Source organism: Sphaeramia orbicularis, chromosome 3 (genome assembly GCF_902148855.1).
Source record: "Sphaeramia orbicularis chromosome 3, fSphaOr1.1, whole genome shotgun sequence".
Classification (NCBI taxonomy): Eukaryota; Metazoa; Chordata; class Actinopteri; order Kurtiformes; family Apogonidae; genus Sphaeramia; species Sphaeramia orbicularis.
Genome location: NC_043959.1, coordinates 14,849,772 through 14,869,066, shown reverse-complemented (window position 1 = coordinate 14,869,066; position 19,295 = coordinate 14,849,772). Strand labels below are relative to the sequence as shown.

Sequence of the window (19,295 nt, the reverse complement as noted above, 5' to 3'; positions counted from 1 at the left end):
GATCCGCTGAGTAGCGAGTGTGTCCTGATGGTTCAATGCAAAAAAGTGGTTCCTTTAATGACACAGTTACTTCAGTTCTTTGATATTCTGTTTAACTGTTGTTTGAAATATCAAAGTGGCTTCATTGTCCACATAGTTTCCTCCAGTAGAAGTGCTGCACTGTGCAGATAATGTAAAAGTAGAAGTAGTGCTTCTTCACCACAGTAGAAGTCACAAAGTCCAGGCTCGGAAATGTCTTCAAAGTATATAAGTCTACAGTCAAACCAAAGGATGAGCTGAGTGATGGACCTTAACTTGACTCAAATCAGTGTCTGAAATGGAACTCCAAACATTATGATGTCTTTTCTCCTGGATCCAGTCTCTGTTTTTTTACATCTTGTTGTGTATTTTAGAACATTTTTTAATTTTGCTGTGACTATTGCATCATTTTTGTCTAGTAGCACCTCTAACCTCATTTTCATTGTCTTCCATTTGATGTTGTGTTGGCTTCACCAAGCAATCATCTTTTCTATATGTCATTGTTCATCCATTTAAAGTGAAATCAGTGACACTGTGAAGACACAAAATGGTATAAAAATATCTATAAATTACTTAAAATGCACATAAAGCATACAAAGTACAGTTATTTATTTTAAAATGTAGAGAGTAAAATCTGAAAAATAAACACTTGAGTAAAGTTCATTGACCTGGAAACTGAAGGACATAAAACATTGGACTGAGACTCTTTTCCGCATCAGTACTTTAATAACAGTTATTCCTGCTTCTTGACTTTCACTTATTATTATTTTTTACCTCCGCCAAGTGAAACGGTTACGAGGTTATATTTTCATCAGGGTTTGTCTGTCTGTCTGTTAGCGAGATAACTCAAAAAGTTATGGATGGATTTTCATGAAATTTTCGGGAAATGTTTATACAGGCACAAGGAACAAATGATAAAATTTTGGTGGTGATTGGGGGGGGGGGCTGATCTGCCTTGGCGGAGGTCTGCGCTCTCCAAGTGCTTTTCTAGTTTATTTATTTTATTTAACCTTTAACCTGTCCTGACCTGTGACCCCAGACCTCCTCCCCCACCCTCATCTGACTAGATGGACCCCCTCATGTGCCCCCACCCTGCTGCATTTTCACAGACTGGAACTACATCCACAAATGGACGTCCATCAGTCCTGGTTCATCTGTTCAATTTTCAGTTTTATTTGTAGAGCTCTGTATCACAACAGTGTTGCCTCACAGGGCTTTACAGAATTAGTCGGATATGAAAACAAACAACAGTCAAACAAACAGCAGATGAAGGAAATGGATAAATATCCTGGGCATCCCCCATCCTTAGACCCTCCTTCTCGGCAAAGAAAAACACCATAAACCCAGTGGGAAAAGAGAAACCTGAGGGAGAACCACAGTGAAGGACAGATCCACTATGGACGGACAGACTGTAGATGAACCAGGGCCGATGGACGTCCATTTACAGATGTAGTTCCAGTCTGTAAAGATGCAGCAGGGTGGGGGCACATGAGGGGGTCCATCTACTCAGATGAGGGTGGGGGAGGAGGTCAGGGGTCACAGGTCAGGACAGGGCACAGATGAGTCACCTCAGATCCCGTCATCATTGGGCTACTCCATCTACAGCCTGTTCGTCCATGGGAGTGGATCTGTGCTTCCCTGTGGTTTTCCCTCAGGTTTCTCTTTTCCCACTGGGTTTTTGGAGTTTTTCCTTGCCGAGAAGGGGGGGTTTAAGGACAGGGGATCCTAATCCATCCTAATACAGCTAATATAGCCAAACTCTGGCTCCGTTTCCTGTACAAGTACAAGCCTCTGAAGACGCACGATTCATGCACAAAGAGGGGGGAGGGACAAATGGCAGTTGAGTTTGATAGACATATCACCATTCAATCATTTTGATGGACCGGTTAAAATGATTGGATGATGTTTTTTCGGTCCTGTCAGTTCCACAGGTGGCAAAATTTTTTAATTTTTGTGTTAGAGCATTTAATTAATTGGTTGTAATTGTGGTGTGAAGGAGATTTTAAGCAATATAGCAAAAATTCTCCAGGAAAATATTTCCTACCTTTAAAGGAGGGTAGCAGATCCAACAGTGGGCTAGAGGCTAGCAATCCAGGCCAGGCAGGAGGACCAACTGTACAGGGCTAGGAGGCGGGGCTTACAACTGTAGGCCACAGGCCAAGCAGCTAGGGCAGGTTTAGACAGTTAGCAGCCACATCCACACAGAGGAGCCAGGTGTTAGGATGGTGGGCAGGGCCTATAGATGGAGGCTAGGACCCAGAGCTAGGTAGGAAAGTAGATCTGAAATAATAATAATAATAATAATAATAATAATAATAATAATAATAATAATAATAATAATAATAATAATAATGGATTAGATTTCTATAGTGCTTTTCAAGGCACTCAAAGCGCTATCCATTATCGATCCACTAGTCATTCTCTCTCACACTCCCACTCTGGTGGTGGTAAACTCTGTTTGTAGCCACAGCTGCCCTGATGGAAGGGTGACCACCAAACATTCATATGCATTCATACACCAGTGTGAGTGACACTGGAGGTCAGGTGGGTGAAGTGTCTTGCCCAAGGGCACAATGGCTAAATTTGATCCATCAACCCTTTGGTTATTGGACGACCCTCTCTACCTCCTGAGCCACGGCCCCGAAACTCAAGACAAATGTTTGTTTAATGGAGTCTTACACATTCAGACTCAAATGAAGAGGAAACATCATGCCCAGCACAATAAAACTCAAACCTCAAACGCTCACATCCACACAAGAGACTCTAATGGCTGCCATCTTGGATTGCACCAATTTAACCCTTTCATGCATAGTGGTCACTCCAGTGGACAGTTCTTCTCCAGCTGTTCTCTTGTATATTCATGGGTTTTGTTGTTTTAGTTCCATATCAGCCAACACAGTGGACACTTATGCACCATCTCATACCCTGACATTCAGACCGTTACTGTAACTGTGCTGTTCTTGTAAGCCTGATCTGCACTAACATTTTTTAGTGGAAATCAGCTGTTATTTGTTAGACAAGAAGGGGTTTTTTTTTTGCATGTTATCTCCATGAAGTGAGTAATTACTAGTAGTAGAATATGTTAAAATGCCAGAAGACATCAGATTAGCATCCTTAAAAATGTTTTTATTTCATTGTTTTCAAATCACTTTCTGATATTGGGTTTTAAACACATGTTTCTTTACTTCAGAAATTAAATGCATGGATATTTTTGGAACTCCTTAGAAAAAAAAAACTCAATCGCATTGTTTTTTTCATGTCTAAGGAGGAATAAAAACACCGAAGAAAAAAATCTTGGCTAAGGTTCTCACAATTAGTGCATGAAAGGGTTAAATGTACCTTGAAATATTAAAAGAGTACTGGCACTGCTTCATTATTTCTTGAAGGAAATGTTCTGCAAATTGACAGAGGGTTTCAAAGTGTAGCCCATGTTGGAGAAACACGACTAAAACACTGTGTCATCTTCACTGGGAACAATCCTTTTAGCTTTAAAACTTTGTGCTGTAATCGAGTCCTCTATCCATAAAGCTTTTCCTCCTTTGCTGTTGATGATATAGACTGTATCAGATACACCAGCAGAACGTGAAAAATACAGAAGTGACAAGTGAAGTGAAAACATTTATGATGACAGGAGGCGATGGGCAGATGCAGAGTGAATGAATTGAGCCAGAGGAAAAAAAAAAGAAAAAAATGCTGAAACTAGAAAAGCACTCGGAGAGCGCAGACCTCCGCCAAGGCAGATCAGTGGGCCCCCATGTCTCCGTGCCTCCATGCCCCCCACCCCCAATCACCACCAAAATTTAATTATTTGTTCCTTGTGCCAGTGTCAATATTTCCTGAAATTTTCATCCAAATCTGTCCATAACTTTTTGAGTTATCTTGCACACATGCAGACAAACAAACAAACAGACAGACAAACCAACGCCGGCAAAAACATAACCTCCTTGGCAGAGGTAATTAAAATGGAATTTCAGGAAGACCTGCAGTCTGAGGGAACACACGTTCTCAGAGCATCGAGTGTAACTGTGCAGATGAGATGCTGGTCAGAGTCAGTAGAAAACAGAAGGTGGAGGAGAATCACAGCAGTCAGACAGTGGAATGTGGCCTCCCGTAAACCTTATCAGATGTGGATGTCAGCTGAACCACTCTCATTTATGCGAAGTCAGCCAAAAGCCTCCTCCAACCTGTATACCCTGATCAATACACAGACATAGGACCAGTAAAATTAACCTGACAAGCTTTAGGAACTCAATTTATGGCGGTACAGCATCTGTTAAATCTGCCATGACTTATTTTTGGATGAGGAGCAGAATCATGCTCTGAGTACAACAAGAACTATATTTCAATTGAACTGTCAAACAAACTTTTGAAATGTTGCAAAAAAGAAACAAGAGTCATCAGAGAATGTCATATTCCCCACAAGATGGAAAATAGGGACTTGTGACTGATGTTTGGTTTAATTTAACAGACTCTGCCCTTTGACAGCAGAGGAGTTCTCCAGTAGTTTTAGCTGAAAAACAAATGGGTTTTTAGTTCTGCTCTTGAAATGAATGAGGACAAATCTAAGGGTCTAGATCTCTCTCTCTAGATCACAGGTGTCAAACATGCGGCCCAGGGGCCAGATCCAGCCCACCAAAGGCTCCATTCCGGCCTGCAGGATGAAAATGCAAAAATGAACCTGAACAGTCCAGGTTGTCCAAATCCTTTTGTTTCAGGTTCCACATACAGACCAATGTGATCTACAGTCAAAATAACAACACAATTAACCATAAATAATGACAATGACAAGTTTTCTTTGTAAAAAATTATGTGGAAAAAATTGAAGTGAAAAAAATAACATTACACTGAAAATATTTACATTTACAAAACTATTCTTTCACAGTAAAATGCAAATAAATACATAAATAAAAATAAGATGAACAACCTGAAATGTGCAATTTGAACAATATTCTGCCTGTTAGTAAATGTTTGGTGCATTAATGGATCCACTGTGATCTGTAGTTGTGTTAATAATAAGAGATGTAATATTGTAGAAATTGTTCAAATTTTAGTTCCAAACTCCAAAATTTTAACAATATTCTGCCTGTTACCAAATGTTTATGTAACACTGTGTGTAAATGTACATGTATAAATAATAAGTCAAGGCATAATATTGTTAAAATTGCACAATTTTTTCAAATAAAATTTCTGTTTTTTCAGGTTCTTCACATCTTTTTTGTAAAATGTAAATATTGTCATAATTTAATTGCTGTTGTTGTTTTGTTTTTTTTTAACTAAAACAAAAAGAAAAACTTGGATTTGTCATTATTGACAGGTTATTAAGTCATTATTTTACTGGTCTGGCCCACCTGAGATCAAATTGGGCTAAATATGGCCCCTGAACCAAAACGAGTTTGACAGCCCTGCTCTGGATCTTTTATCTAATTGGTCCCCTCTGTCTTTGCCTCTCATTGGATGAATAAACTCAGTCAAAATGACACTGCTTCCAGAATTCTTGTACCTTTTCCAAGGTCTCTGTAAATGACGTTTGAAAACATATTCTTTTCTTAATGTATACTGATTCCTTAACTTATATAAGGTGAAGTCATTATTCGTCTTGTGTTGAAAAGCTAAGATCCGTGCTTTTATTCTGAAAGGCTGTTTCTGGGAAGAGCTGTAAACCTGTGAAAGTTGTAAACTCAGTGAAGAACCATGTGTCTGCATGTTCATACATTTTTTTTGAGAATTGGAAAGCTTAGCACCTGGCTGAAAAAGGCACAGGTTTGTTAGTTTTATGTTGCATGTATGCATGATCTTCCTAAATAGCACTAGAATATATTAGCCCGAGCTGATAAAACTTGACCTTAGTCTAAAGTGAATAATTATTTCCACACAGGTTCTTGCCAGTATGTTATGGTGGTTATTTTTATTTAGTCATTTAATAAGTTGTGAGTAATTGTTTATTGAGATATGTCTTGTCTTACATTCACAAATTTAATCACACTTAATTTAAAATGAAATATAGTTTGTTTGTTTATTAAAGATTATCATTTGGTAAAGGAACTAAAGAAGGAATAATTCATGACTTCAGTGGAATTCAGAGGTTTCTGTAGACCAGGGGTCTCAAACTCATTTTCTTTCAGGGGCCACATTCAACCCAATTTGATCTCAAGTGGGCCGGACCAGTAAAATAATAGTGAGAAACCCCATCAAATTATGAAAATACTTACTTTTATAAACTATCCAAACAAAAAAGATGCGAATAACCTGAAAAAACTGAAATTTCTTAAGAAAAATAAGTACAGTTTTGACCGTATTCTAGAGCTGCAACCGATTAATCGACTCAAAGTGATCCCAAAAAAATCATTCAACCACAATTCTCCTGAATCAAAGCTTTGTTTCCTTCATTTCTCTGCTGTTAAACATTGATTTCATTGTTGTGTTTCACACAGACCCTTATTGTGATGCACAAAGAAGCAGGAAAGTTTTCAGGAAAACTGCAATAGAATATTTCCCTTCAATCAGTTCGAGTCGATTAATTGAATCATGAATTTTTACATTCGCTTCAAGCACCTAATCAATTAATCAGTTGCAGCTCTACAATATTCTGCCTCAACTGATCATTTCTCCATGTGCATTATGGATCAGATCTACAAAGACACTAAACACTGAGGAACAGGCAGAAAATAGCTGAAATGGTGCTTAATTTTCTTTAGACATTTCAGGTTATTCACATTTTATTATTAAAGGATAGTTTGTAAATGTAAATATTTATCTTGCATAAAACAGACAAAAATGTGAAGTTTATCTGCACAATGTAATATTTTTCTTCACATCAAACCGAGAAGAAAATATGGAGTCATTATTTTTTTGGTTATTCTGCTGTTATTTAACTGTAGATCATATTGGTCTGTACGTGGAACCGGAACTAAAATGAGTTTGACAGTCTTGACCGTGGAATTCAAATTCATCCTAGGGGCCAGATTAGAACCTTTGGCGGACCGCATTTGGCATGTTTGAGACCCCTGCTGTAGAGGCTGTTAAAAACATGACTCCTCTTGTCCTACCAGGTAACTGTAGAGCTCAGTTCTATGGCCTTACATCTGACCTTATAGGTGTTTACTTCAGACATTAACATCGATAACCCAGCTGTGAAACAATACCTCCTTAAAAACCACATCAACAGTCTGGTTTCCACCAGCTCTATATGTAAGTGTCAGAGATTACTTTTGTTATGATTTGGTGCTATATAAATACAATTTGATCCGGCATCGAAATGTGGTTCAACCAAACTCATAATAACGACAGTAGAATATCAAAGGGAGCCTCATGTACTTTATGAAGTTTCCTTTGGCAAAGCAAATTTGTTCAGCACCAAAAGGAGCCAGACTACCATTCTGCTGTTATGATGATGGACAAGACAAGTTTAGAAAAAAATAAATAAATAAAATTGGATTGATTGATTGAACACATGAGTTCTCACTTCATCCAATTGCAGTAAACCATGTCTTCCCTCCCTCAGTGGCTGACGGTGGGAGTTTAAATTAACTGTCACCCCCACATCTAAAAGCTGCTCTGTTGAGTTTGTATTCCTAAACCGTACTCATTCTTCTTCCATGTGTGACTGACATGCTCTCATGCAGTTTAAGCTTGTCCATTATAGCCACATATCTAAACAAAAATGTAGAAATGCCCCTTCCTCTCTCCTTCTCATAGACTGGACTGGACTGGACTAAACTGGACTGGACTTGACTGAACTGGACTGAACTGGACTGGACTGGACTACTGGTCCCCTTTTAGCTATAGGTTGCGAACAGGCGTCAATACTATTTCCTACAATTCTGAATTTTGCTAAACTCTTTGACTGCAATATTTGGCACCATCCTAGATCTGAGTTTTTAATCTCCTAAGACCCAGGAAACGTCAGCAAAGTACAAGCTTTTTTTTTTTTTTTTTTTTTTTTTTTTTTTTAAATCAAATTAGTGCCTACATTGGAAACATGATGCAACAGTTTTTTCAGATGCACTTTTTAAAATTTTTATGGAATGTCCTTTGTGGTGGACAGTTTTCTTTTCTTTTTTTTGTATAAATTTGTGAAACTCTTGTCTCCAAATGTGGACAGAAAACCCATAGCTGGATCTTAGGAGGTTAAAACTAAAATGAACAAGTGTTTGCTTTGCATGTCATTTGATGGACAATCTGAAGTGTAAGGATTCTGCTCCTCCTTATTTTGGATAAGAGACAACGTAGACAAAAACCTGTGGAACAGAGAGTGTGGAACCCTTGTCTGATTTTCTTTGAGAACCCCACAACAATAACCTTTCATTACAATCATCTGTGATTACTGTAGTGGGTCTCTGTAATTTACTTATTCACTTTTTTTTTTTTACTATGTTTTTTATTTCTTCCTGTATTTTATTTTTGATATTATTACTTCTTGATAAATTTGTTGAACACTTTTACAGTATTGTGTGTATGTATATATTGTTGCATTGTTTAGAATTTTTAAATACCTACACTGTAAAAAAAAAAAACAACCTGTAATTTAACAGAACTTTCACTGTTTATTTTACAGATTTTTCCTGTATTTTTAAGATACAGGAAAATATCAATGAAATGACAAAAACAGACTGTAATTTTACATGTCAAATGTAAAATAACATGAAAAAACTGTAACTGTGAATAACCAAAAAATTTCAAATTTTTAAAAGAATTTTTTTCTTTTTTCACAGAAAAATACAGTTAGAATACATTTGCAAATGTATCGTAATTTCATAAATATTTCTTTTCTATTTATGAGATTAAACTGTTAATTTAAAGTTTAATACTGTGAAAAAAGAAAAAAGAAAACGAGATAAAATTACTGACAATTAACCGTAAAAGAAGTATTTGTTCTGTAAGTTTAATAAGACTTGTTTGTTAATTGACAAATATGTTGTGTAATTACAGGAGGTTTCACAACAAAAATGTTGAATAAATGTATTTTTTTGAATGTATAACATGTATAAGCACTGATAAACTGTCCAAATAGTTTTTATCAGTGGATTGGACAACTTAGTCTCATTAAAACTTTTTTTTTTTTTTTTTGACTTTTTAATGCTGAATAAAGAATATTTACATGTATTAAAACAATCAAATTACATATATATATATATATATATATATATATATACATATATATATATATATATATATATATGTAATTTGATTGTTTTAATACATGTAAATATTCTTTATTCAGCATTAAAAAGTCAAAAAAAAAAAAAAAAGCAAAATCTCATGTAAAGTTAGAGCAAAAAACTGTAGTTTAATTATGGAAAACTGCCGTATTTTTATGAGATGGTTATTTTCCGTTATTTAACAGTATTTTTTCTGCACCCCTGCTGCCGGAATAATACTGTTTGTTTTGTTTTTTTGTTTATTTATTTTTTACAGTGTATCTCATATTGAACCTCTTCTTTGCCTGCTGTGGATGTCTATATTTGAGCAGACGAATGCATGGTGAGTGTTTTTCAGGAAAATTTAACACATTTAATGTCTGTAGTTGTGCACTTCATTCCTGAATGTAATGAAGAAAGTTTTGAAAGAATTAAAAAGGATGTCACTGTATGCACCTCCCACACGACCGCTGAACTCTCTGACATTGTCAACATGACTGTCGAGGACATGAGACCTCCTCCTGTTGTGGAGGGTCAGGGCTTTCATGAGATGATCTACACATTTGAACCAGACTATCGACTGTCCTCCAGGACCCACTTCACAAAACTGATGGAGAGGAAATATGAGGACAATCCTGAGAAGGTGAAAACTACAGTCAGGGACATCAAAACAAAAAAAACACACTCATTCCAGATGAACGGACATGTTTTGGTGTACCATAGTGTCACCTGTCACTTTATTAATGAAGACTGGGAGCTGGTGTGATACAGCATTAGCACAACACCAGTGAATTTTTACTGTTTGAGTTTAAAAAGCAGCTCAGAACTTTGTATATCCATAACTAATGTAATGGCTGTTGTGTGTGGTAATGCTGCCAGTGCTGCTGCTCTACAGATTCTGTAAGAGAAGCACGGGGTTACTTCTTAGAGGTGAGTAGGATTAGTTGTAAAACATGCCATGGCAGTTGAGATTTGTTGTGTTATTGGGGACTTGAGTGTATGGTAGTGATGGACTGAATCATGGACATAATATTATCCCTTCAATAAAGGACAGCAATTGGACCAAACAAACACTGATTCTCATGACTGATTTTTTAATATCACACCTCAAGAAAGCATAATATATATAATAATTCATTTAAACAAGTAAAAAAAAAGCCTCAGTGAGATTGCAAATCTCTTTTTCAAGAGTGACCTGGTCAAGAAAAGCAGCATAACACACAGTTTCTGACAAGACAAGACACAATCAACACATAATAAAAAAATTACAATCGGTAGTGACAAAACAATCATTTGTGCAAATTTAAAAACAGTTACATTGGCCAAGCTCATTGATTTCACACTCCTTTAACCCTTTGATGCATGAATTATGACAACCTTAGTCAAGATTTTTTTCCTGAGTGTTTTTAGTCCTCTTTCGGCATGAGAAAAACAATATGATTGCAAGTTTTTAAATGAACCTATTTTTTATGGAGTTACAAAAGTGTTCACTCAGCTTTAATTTTTGAAGCAAAGAAACATGTATTTAAAACGCAATATCAGAAAGTGATATACTGTGTGAAAACTATGAAATAAAAACATTTTTAATGCAGCTAATCTGATTTTTTTCTCACATTTTAACATACTCTCATACTAGTTATTACTCACATCATGGAAAGAATATGCAAAAAAAAAAAAAAAAACATTTTTGTTTAAGAAAAGTGTCAATTACAGTCTAATAACAACATGCAATTAATTTACAGTCAAACATGTTAGTGCACATCAGGTTTATCAAGAACAGCAAAGTTACAGTAATTATATGAATAATCACTTTTCCATTGGACATCTGCACAAAACTTCACTGATATTTACTAAATGTTGAAAAAACAGAAGTGTGTAATGTCGGTTTTTCCATTAAATCACAAATGATTTGTTTGTTTATTATCGGGAGATGACACAAGAAGTCATTCCATAAACATGGTGTCAAACGTAAATATGGTGTTGATTTACAGATATATTCTTTATTATTATATATTACCCATCAATCCCCTTCTAAATTCAAAAATGATTCCGTTTCCTGGTGTGTCCACACATGTATCTTTTAAAACTCTTCTTTTGTTGTTGTAACATCCGTCAACATCGTTTTTTTTTTTTAATCCACATGACTCTAGCTGCAGAAAAAGGTCTTTCCATTGCAGTTTTGTGTGATATACCATTTGTGCTATGCCTGAAAAACCAAACCAAAACCAAAAACTTTTAATCGAAAAACGAGAGTTTTGGCAAAATTGTCGTTTTTCCATTGGGCAAATTTCATGCTTAAGTTACATTCAAGCAATTTGAGGGTCAATGGAAAAGCGACTAGTGTCAGTGTATAAGATGATGCACAAGTGTCCACTGTGTCAGCTGATATGGAACCAAAACAACAAAACCCATGAATGTACAAGAGAACAGCTGCAGAATAACTGTCCACTGGAGTGAACACTATGCATGAAAGGGTTAAAATAGCTTTAAATTCATTTATTCATTTATTGTGAAATTTTTTTTGTTGATTTTCTACATTTACCAGTTTTCCCTAAATAGTTCTTATGAAAATATTTCAAAATACACATAAAATATATTAACAGAAGCACAACAACAAACAACTGGCACTTTTAAACCCAGACCCCAAACAGCAGCTTCTTTACTCATTCTCTGTTCAGATGAATGTCTGATGCCTCCCACTCCCATAGGTCTGGTTTAGGACATTAACATCTCAATGTATCTGTTGCTTTATTTTCGTCACCAGCTACTTTAAAAAAAAAAAAAAAAAAAATCCATTTAATTATAATTGTGATTAATTACATCTATGAGTACTGAGCTGATGCTATTCCAAAAAATGAAGACCCCCTGAAAGCAGTGACAGTTACATCGATGACTCACTCAGCGATAACATTAAATATGACAGCTGTTCAGAGAGCTGCTTCATGTTTTTAAAACAGGACTTTTTGTACAGTAATGGCACTCGTTAACCGTGCTCTTATTCACTCAGATGAGATGCAGCAATTAGTGATGAGTCACCACTGGATTTAACTTCCGATGCTTCTTCAGCCTCTAATCCATCTGATGACCAATCAGAGGAAAACCTGATTAATGTGATTCTCTTCTGTCACCTCAGTCTCATTCTTTGCTTCTTTTCCTTTTCCTCCAATCACTGTTCAAGATGTTTGATGGAAAACAGATGCTTAACCTTGGTTATAAGTGCTCTGCAGTGTGTAATTAAGGGTGCGCTGTGCAGGGTTCCTCTGTGGAAATTACTGGGCCCTAAATAAATAAGTATGTAAATCGGTAAATAAATAAATAAATAAATAGATAGATAGATAGATAGATAGATAGATAGATAGATAGATAGATAGATAGATAGATAGATAGATAGATAGATAGATAGATAGATAGATAGATAGATAGATAGATAGATAGATAGATAGATAGATAGATAGATAGATAGATAGATAGATAGATAGATAGATAGATAAGGTTTTCAGGAGTAAAGTCAACAGTAAACCTGGGAGTGGGTTCAATCTACTGCAGGAGCAACAGAAGACAGAATATTACATAACAACAAATCATTCAAGTGAGGAAGAAAATAATGTCTGCAAGAGTTGGCAGCATGTCCCGCTAAGCCCCCAGCTGTCCTCCTCCAACACATGACAGTCTCATTACTGCTGGTATTGTCTTGTTTTGTTTTTTTTCAATTTACACATGATTATACATGGTTCAGAAAACCCTGGCATCCTTAACCGAGAAAAGCCCAGCAGTGGAGTTGAAGGCTGGTGGGTTATTTTTAGCAGCTTTAATGTTGACATTTAGACGATGTGAGGACACAACACAAGATTTTTATCTGAAAACTGAGACATGAGATGGAGAAATAGGAAGTTTGATTAGATGATTTTCAGATTAATGACACAAAAGACCCAACAAGATGAACGCCAAAAAAGATATAAAAGAAAGATGAAAACTTGGGACGAGAAATATATAAGATGAAAACAATGGAAAAGATGGAAAAGAGCTATGGGAAACTACGGAAAATATTAAACAATATGAAAAAACCCCACAACACATAACAAGACAAAAACTATGAAAAAGACTAAAAGACAAAATTGCCAAATAAAAAACAAACAAACAAAAGAGATGTTATCAGGACAAAACACATGACAGATATAGCAATACAAAATAGACAGAACATAAAATATGTAAAAAAAAAACAGTCAAATATTACCCATATTTGTCTGTTGTTTATATATATATATATATATATATATATATATATATACATATATATGTATGTATGTGTGTGTGTGTATATATATATATACATACATATATATGTGTGTGTGTGTGTGTATATATATACATATACACACATATATATATATATATATATATATATATATATATATATACAGGGTGGGGAAGCAAAATTTACAATATTTTGAGGCAGGAATTGAAAGACAGTATATGACCAATTAGTTTATTGAAAGTCATGAGAATTTATTTGCCACAAGAAAATTGACATAATAGAAAATGTTTTTATTCTATGTGTCCTCCTTCTTTCTCAATAACTGCCTTCACACGCTTCCTGAAACTTGCAAAAGTGTTCCTCAAATATTTGGGTGACAACTTCTCCCATTCTTCTTTAATAGTATCTTCCAGACTTTCTCGTAATAGTTTTGCTCATAGTCATTCTCTTCTTTCCATTATAAACAGTCTTTATGGACACTCCAACTATTTTTGAAATCTCCTTTGGTGTGACGAGTGCATTCAGCAAATCACACACTCTTTGACGTTTGCTTTCCTGATTACTCATATGGGCAAAAGTTTCTGAAAAGGTATGGATAATAGTGTTAGGTATGATTATGACATCAATATGTTTGGTTTCAAAACAATTGACGTAGTGCCTGCTGAGAAAAAACAACTAAATGTTCATTGTAAATTTTGCGTCCCCACCCTGTACATATATATATATATATATATACATACATACATACATACATACATACGTGTGTGTGTGTGTGTGTGTGTGTGTGTGTGTGTGTGTGTGTGTGTGTGTGTGTGTGTGTAAATGTGAATGTGAGTGAAAGAGCTGGACGATAATAAAGACATAGATGGTAGAGGTTTATAGTATTTGTAGTAGTAGTATATCCACTGTTAGTACTAGTATTTGTAGTAGTAGTAGTATATCCACTGTTAGTACTAGTATTTGTAGTAGTAGTATATCCACTGTTAGTACTAGTATTTGTAGTAGCAGTAGTAGTAGTAGTATATCCACTGTTAGTACTAGTATTTGTAGTAGTAGTAGTAGTAGTAGTAGTAGTAGTAGTAGTATATCCACTGTTAGTACTAGTATTTGTAGTTGTAATGTATCCACTGTTAATACTTGTATTTGTAGTGGTAGTATATCCACTGTTAGTACTAGTATTTGTAGTAGTAGTATATCCACTGCTAGTACTAATATTTGTAGTAGTAGTAGTATATCCACTGTTAGTACTAGTATTTATAGAAGTAGTAGTAGTAGTAGTATATCCACTGTCAGTACTAGTATTTGTAGTAGTAGTATATCCACTGTCAGTACTAGTATTTGTATTAGTAGTATATCCACTGTCAGTACTAGTATTTGTAGTAGAAGTATTAACAGTTGTGAGTATTTGTTCCAGTTATCAGTAATTATACTGTACAGATTTCCTTTTCTTATTTGTCAAACAGGTGGAAAATGACTGAATTCTTTTACCTTATTGACTCTTTTTCCATCTGTCTGACAAATAAGAAAAGGAAATTTGTATAAGTTCTAGTAGACAGTAGGAAACTATTTGGACTAGTAATTATACTAACACCAGCTGTTTTAGTTTTTAAAGTTTTAAACAATAAACCTGGAAAATCATATTTCAAGAAATCTTATTAAATAAAAATATATAATTAAATATAAAATCTGCCAATGGAACAAGTGGAAATTATCTTAATAAGATTTCTTGAAATATGATTTTCCAGATTTATTGTTTAAAAATCAGTTCTTATATTTCACTGAAAAGTTCTTCTTTAGGTGATTCTGTTTTATTTTAAGTGTGATGAAATGTTTGGACTAGAAATGAGAAAAATACACTTGGTCAGATTTAGATTTTTGCAGTGTGTTATGATGTGACGCTATATTAATAAAATTAATTGATTGAAATTTGATTGACTGAATACTACAATGAGCAGTGAAACATTTAAATAATGGGAGGAGTTGGAGTCTGTTCTTATTTTCAGATTAAAAACATTTTATGACATGACATGAAGAAATAAGTGTGGACTCAACCGGAGTTAGAGTCAGTCACTCAAAAAGTGGGGTCATGTGACTCACCGTCAGCTACAAATAATCACCTAGAACACTTTCACCAAAGCATGGACATGGACAGTCCTCAACAAATATGAGCCAAGACAAGAACAAAAATAGGACCAATGGCCCTGTAGCTTACCGGCCAAATGAAAAGCTTTGGGAAATGTATCCAGATGCCATTTATTCTCACCCAGTTCTGTATATTTATTATATTACAGAAATAGCCCATGTTTGGGTCATATTCCAATCAGATCTGTAAAAAATTCAAATTCCAACCTGATATCATTGATACTTACTGATTTATTGGATCAATCCACCTCCTATCTGTTATAATGGGAACATTTTTCAAAGTCTCACCAAATCCAGAATCAGATCCGGATCCAAATAATTTCACTAACATTTGCCGACATGATCATACAGAAGCTGTATACCAAGTTTGAAGTCAATCGGAATTGTAGTTTCGGAGAAGAAGACGATTGAAATTTTTGTAATGGACGACAGACAACGACAGACAACGACAGACAACGACGACAACGGACGCCACATGACGACAATAGCTTACAGCCTGTCGGCCGGTAAGCTAAAAACTGCAACAGTGAAAAGTGTGAGGGTTGCACACATCCATCAGTGTTCAGTTGTTCTTTGGAATGTCATCGAATGTTATAAAACATCAGGTGTGTTTTGTGACTCACCTGCTTCCCACAGTTTAGGCTCCATACAGCCTCCCAAGAAAATACTTTTTCTGACATCTGGTCTTAAAGTGTCTCAAACTTTACATAATGAGGGGAAATAATCAGACATTCAAACTCCACACATAGTTTAAACTGGTGTAAAACTAGAAGTCAGCCTTTTACCATTTTTTCTGTTTTTCTCTTGTTGCATAATTGTAATCCTATTTTATCTTTTGTTTTGTTTGTCATGTGTGATATAAACCAGTGGATTCACCAAGGGATTGCCTTTTATTTTTTTTTGTAACTGTTTCATCCATTTTAGGTTGAAATCCAGATATGAAGACACACAGCGATGCAAAAATAGAAATAATGGGTAATTGCTACTTTTAATGCAACAAATGCATTAAAAGATGTTTCTAAAATTCTCCAGTAATGGTAGATGCTGGAAACTTTCCGTATGTACAGTAATGAGGTGAACGTATAAGCACAGACACGGAATGGCTGCAGCAGAGTGTCCTGACTCTTTTTGATGTTTCTCTGCTGTTATTAATGTTTTTTCTGCATTTCCACCACCAACAGCCGAGCAACAGGTGGTCTGAACCTGCCCAGAAAAGATAAATGGAAAACGAGCTTCTTTTTCCTTGTCAGTGACACAGTGAGAGTGAAAAATGCATATTAGAGGCAAACACACCATACGAAATATTAACCAGAAGATACGCTTTGACTGTAGTTTGTGTCTCTGTTTTCCAACAGAAAATGAGGGAATGACTCACTAAGAATATTTTCCCTCTCCATAATGAAGCTCTTAGAGAAATCCTCGCCTAATTATAATTGATACCTCATTATATAGAATGTAGAATAAAAACAATGAACCACAAAACTATTCAGAGCAGACAGACAGCAGAGGAGTCTATTCGGCCGTCTACAGCTTTGATATTAACAAACTAGATGAGTCCAGATAAATGATGAGGGGAATGTTGGACCTGCGAATATGAACAGTTGAAGGTCAAAACGGCACACTGTACAAAAAACCTTGTTAAAAAAAAGGTATTATTCCAGGAGCTGGGGTGCCAAAAAAATACTGTAAAATAAAGGAAAATAATCATCTCATAAAAAATAAGGTAATTTTCCATAATTAAAATACAGTTTTTTTGCTCTAACTTTACAGGAGATTTTGCTTTTTTTTTTTTTACTTTTTAATGTTTAATAAAGAATATTTACATGTATTAAAACAATCAAATTACCTAGAAATATATATATATAAATAATTTTCAGTGAGACTAAGTTGTCCAATCCACTGATAAAAACTGTATTTGGACAGTTTATCAGTGCTTTTACATGTTATATATTCACAAAAATACATTTATTCAACATTTTTGTTGTGAAACCTCCTGTAATTACACAAGATATTTGTCAATTAACAAACAAGTCTAGTTAAACTTACAGAACAAATACTTCTTTTACAGTTAATTGTCAGTAATTTTATCTCATTTTATTTTATTTTTTTACAGCATTAAACTTTCAATTAACACTTTAATCTCATAAATAGAAAATAAATATTTGTGAAATTATGATACATTTGCAGATGTATTCTAACTGTATTTTTCTGTGAAAAAAAAAAATTCTTTTCAAAAATGGAAATGTTATTTTTATTCACAGTTTCAGTTTTTTTCATGTTGATTTACATTTGACATGTAAAATCACAGTCTGTTTTGTAATTGCACCGATATTTTCTTGCATCTCAAAAATACAGGAAAAATCAGTAAAATAAACAGTGAAAATTCTGTTAAATTACAGATTTTTTTTTTACAGTGCAGACATTGTCATTCATTGAACCTTATTAGTTTGATTCAACAGCTGTGAGATGCAAGATGTCAATGAAACTGTATGAAACAAATATGCATTTTTGTTCTTTCTTCTGTACTAAAATATGACGCTAATGCAGGGGCGGAGCCAGAAAAAACATGGAGTGGGGTGGGGTGGGGGGTCCGGGGTCAGAGCCCTGGTGGGGGTTCAAAGTGTTCAAACAACAAACGACACGCTTTCAGGAGTTTTCAGCGGAGGTGAAGCAACAACTGACGGACTTGAACGCCAGGCTGGCATTCCTGGATGACCGTCGAGACTGTGGCTGTGGACATGTACAAAAAAAAGCGTGTGCACAGTCCAAAACTAGCGGTAAGTTTTTTTTACCACAATGCAATTAATTACACAATGTATGACGTTTTACTTGTAGGAACTGAATAAAGTAATGAATCTGTCACATTGACCTGCTTTAACCTGGAGGTGTTTGTTCCCTGAAATGACTTATTTTTCGTCTTGTATTTTTTTAGGAAGCTGCGCACCATCTGCAAATTAGTGAGGGAAATAGCAGACGGTATACCCCCACCACCACCACCTCTGACGCTCTGTTTCTGGCAGTTTCCAGCATAGTGGAACTTCTCTGTAAACTCACAATAATTAACGGGAATCATTGAAGTTGGCGGGTGTTTACGGGGCCGATAATCTGGTTTTTCGTGCAGTGTACTTTAGGTTTTAATTTGGCTTCTCCACATTAAGGATATGCAGATGAGGAAAGCTCACAAACAGACACAGACGAAATGTCCTAAATTTCATGAGAATGGGCCGAGGCTGCAGACTGTCAGTGATCTGCACCAACATTAATGAAGCCCATGTTGTGAATGAAACCGTCTGCTTGTCATCAATAAGTTCCACTGCGTTCTCGGTCATTAAAAGTGTGGAGAAACCTGAGTCATGCAGCCTGAAACACAATCAAAGCTTCCTGCTTATTCGACTGAAAAGAGGCGGCGAACCGAGCTGCAAGGGTCAACCCGAGCAGAACTGCATGGAGCTCAATTACAGCCCAGTACAGTGTGTGTGTGTGTGTGTGTGTGTGTGTGTGTGTGTGTGTGTGTGTGTATGTGTGTGTGTGTGTGTGTGTGTGTGTATGTGTGTGTGTGTGTGTGTGTGTGTGTGTGTGTGTGTAAATGTCAATGCTATGGTTGCAAAAGAATGAAATAATAGTTTAACAGCAAAACACAAGCCTCTCTTCAGCCTTAAACATACAGGATTATTTTCTTTCAAAGATAATAAGAAAATCATTTTATCACAGGGGTCTCAAACATGCGTCCCAGGGACCAAATG

General features: G+C 35.5%; 1 long non-coding RNA gene across 1 annotated transcript; it reads left to right on the top strand.

The window, feature by feature from the left end:
- The first annotated feature begins 1,360 nt into the window (after window positions 1-1,360).
- Window positions 1,361-10,094, top strand: LOC115417096 (uncharacterized). Its single transcript, XR_003935082.1, has 3 exons — window positions 1,361-1,534; window positions 6,475-6,481; window positions 10,084-10,094. It is a non-coding gene; the product is annotated as an uncharacterized LOC115417096 (long non-coding RNA).
- Window positions 10,095-19,295: the final 9,201 nt, after the last annotated feature.